This window comes from Chrysochloris asiatica, unplaced genomic scaffold (genome assembly GCF_000296735.1).
Source record: "Chrysochloris asiatica unplaced genomic scaffold, ChrAsi1.0 scaffold00323, whole genome shotgun sequence".
Taxonomy (NCBI): Eukaryota; Metazoa; Chordata; class Mammalia; order Afrosoricida; family Chrysochloridae; genus Chrysochloris; species Chrysochloris asiatica.
In genome coordinates, this window is record NW_006408841.1 from 946,507 (window position 1) to 949,745 (window position 3,239).

Below are 3,239 nucleotides of genomic sequence, written 5' to 3' on the forward strand. Positions count from 1 at the left end.
GCATGGATATTATCCTATCACAGACAGTGTTGTACCTCATGACTGATCTGGATATGTTCCTTTTGACGACAAATGCAATACCATTTCTCTTCAATTTGTCATTCCTGGCATAGTAAACCATGTGGTTGTCAGATTCCAAATGGCCAATACCAGTCCATTTCAGCTCCCTAATGCCTAAGATATAGATGTTTATGCGTTCCATTTCATTTTTGACAACTTTCAATTTTCTCAGATTCATACTTCATACATTCCATGTTCTGATTTTCAGTGGATGTTTACAGCTTTTTCTCTTCATTTTGAGTTGTGCCCCATCAGCAAATAAAGGCCCCGCAGGCTTTTCTCCCACAAGCTTTTCTCCATTCGCGTTATCACGGTCAACTCTACTTTGAGGAAGCTCTTTCCCCAGTCACATTTTGAATGCCTTCCAACCTGACGGGCTCATTTTCTGGCACTATATCTGACTGTGTTTCTCTGCTATTCATCAAGTTTTCAGTGACTAAATATTTGGAAGTAGTTTGTCACTCCTTCCTAGTCTGTCTTCTTCTGGAAGCTCATCTGAAACCTGTTCACCATGGGTGACCCTGCTGGTATTTAAAATAGCAGTGGCATAGATTCAAGAATTACAGCAACTCACAAGCCACCACAGTATGACAAACTGACAGATGAGTGGTGGCCATTTGGGTTTTAAGTGGAAACTGTCACTTTAAATTTCGAGGAGATCTGTGTGCATGCATAGTAGAACCCTCCAGGGGTGGGGTGGGGTGTCCATTCACTCATGCATCCCCTCTAGTCACCAGAATGGAGGCGTGCAGATAGTGGGAAACCAATGAACAGATATCAAGAAAAGAATGTCCACACCTGTATCTCCGCAGTTCTGTCAAGTGTTCGTGGCTGTTTTGATCCTTCCCCCACTTGATCTCTCTCAAGATGGCAGCTCCGGGAGTAGCAGAATATCTTGAATTAGAAAGCAATGGATTTCTTGATTTTGCTACAAATTCCCCTAGCTGTAAACCTTCCAATCTTCTAAATATTCCTTTATGCGTGGTTCAGAGTTCTAGCACCATCTCCTGATCCTGCTTGGTCCGATAGTCTATGTTGTTGGTGACAGAGTTCCTCACTGTATGTCTACCTTATCCACCATCTTAGCTTTACAGCCTTCATGCTGTGTCACTCAAAATCACTTTGGAAGTCAGAGCCCATACTTCATCCGTGTCTAGAAGTGGTGAAAGTTTCCAGAAAGTCAAGGTATGGAGTAGCTCAACCTCAGGCTATGTAATTGTGTTTCCTGCCAAAAAGCCTATCATCTGCTGCGATGCAGTAAATCATTAAGGTCTGGAAGGAAGGAATTGTAGAGGTGGGCAAGTCTCAAGTCCATGGGTCAGATGAATTAAGATCTATCAGTAGGTGAGATGGCCAGCAGGTCAGATGACTCCTGTGATCTGCAGGCAATAGATCAGCCCATTGGCTCAAGTCCAAAGAACTGGAGGTCAGATTGCGAGCCAGATGCAGGATCCAGTCCCAGTTTAGCAGGGTAAAAGTTCAAATTGAGAGCACTCGCTCTAGTGCTTTCCTCTCCTTGTTGGCTCTGGAGAAAGGTACTTATCTCCTTTCAGTATCTGTGGGGTCCACATTCCTTGGAGATCTCTTTGTGTCTTGGCATCAATCTTTTCTTAAATTTAAGAACTTCACAGTACAGGGACCCCAGGTCTAAAGGACACACTCCATTCCTGGCTCTTTATCCTGTTCAAACAACAGTTCCTCTTAGGCCACCATCTTAACACTCACCATGGTTTATGTTTGCGCACTTATTGAAACTGTCATAATTTGAATCAATCCTTTTCTCCTTCTTTAGACTGCCAGCTACATGATTAGAGACCATGTCAAGCTGGTATCTCTGTTGCTTAGCACATAGTAAACACACATTAAATACGTGCTGAATTAATGAAAATATGAATATTGCCCCATTTTACAGAGAGAAGCTAAAATTCAGAAAGGGAAGGTGACTTGAACACAATCAGAGCAGTAGGTGGTTGAGCCAGAATATAAACTCAGGACTTCACAGGCTAAATACTCCCCTTCTTTGTCCTGGGCCAGGCCCGAGGGCACTTCATGGCTCAGGTATCCACAGTGGCATTAGAAATCTTCTGGATCCAGGAAATAAGGGATGCACAGGAGTATATAGACTTAGGGAAGGCCAGACCCCTTGCATGGACCCCAGGTCATCACTCTGCTCAATAGCTTGGGAGCAGACTAGGGGGCTCCTGTCAGCTGCCTGTGAAGGAGAGGTCACAGCCTACTGAAATCCCCACCCCAGGTGAGGAGGGGCTTTGGACAAGCAGGATTCAGTTATGTGACAAGAGAGGCTGAGTTCCAGTGGGCGGGGTGCTTGAGCACACAGGTAGGAACTGTTGAGTTTCCAGGCACTTGACCCCACCCCACCCCACCCCATGTCAAACCCTGCCTTTCCCCAGTTACGCTTTCTGTGACAAATTCTACCAGTCTGTTGTTGTTAGGTGCCATTGAGTTAGTACAGAATCATAGTGACCCTATGCATAACAAAATGAAACACTGTTCTATCCTGAGTCGTTGCTACGTTTGAGCCCATTTATGCTGCCACTGTGCCAATCCATCTTGTTAGTGGGGTCTTCCTCTTTTTCTCCAACCCTCCATTTTACTATCATTCTATCCATTGACTGGCCCCTCCTGACAATATGTCCGAAGTATGAGAGATGAAGTCTGGCCATCCTGGCTTCCAAGGAGCACTCTGGCTGTACTACTTCCAACCCAGATCTATTTGTTCTTTTGGCAGTCCATGGTACTTTCAATATTTCCCTCCAACATAACTCAAATGCATCAGTTCTTCTACAGTCTTCCTTATTCACTATCCAACTTTCACATGCATATGAGGTTATTGAAACTACCATGGCTTTAGTCAGGCCTACCTTAGTCCTCAAACTGACATCTTCACTCTTCAACACATTAAAGAGGTCTTTTGCAGCAGATTTGCCCACTGCAATACACTGTTTGATTTCCTGACTACTGATTCCATGAGTGTTGATGGTTGTACAAGCAAAATAAAGTTATTGACAACTTCAATCTTTTCTCCATTTATATGGATGCTATTTATTGGTCCAAAGGAGTTCTGGTAGCGTAGTGGTTACGAATCGGGCTGCGAACCTTAAGGTCAGCGGTTCGAAACTACCAGCCGCTCCGCGGGAGAAAGATGAGGCTTTCTACTC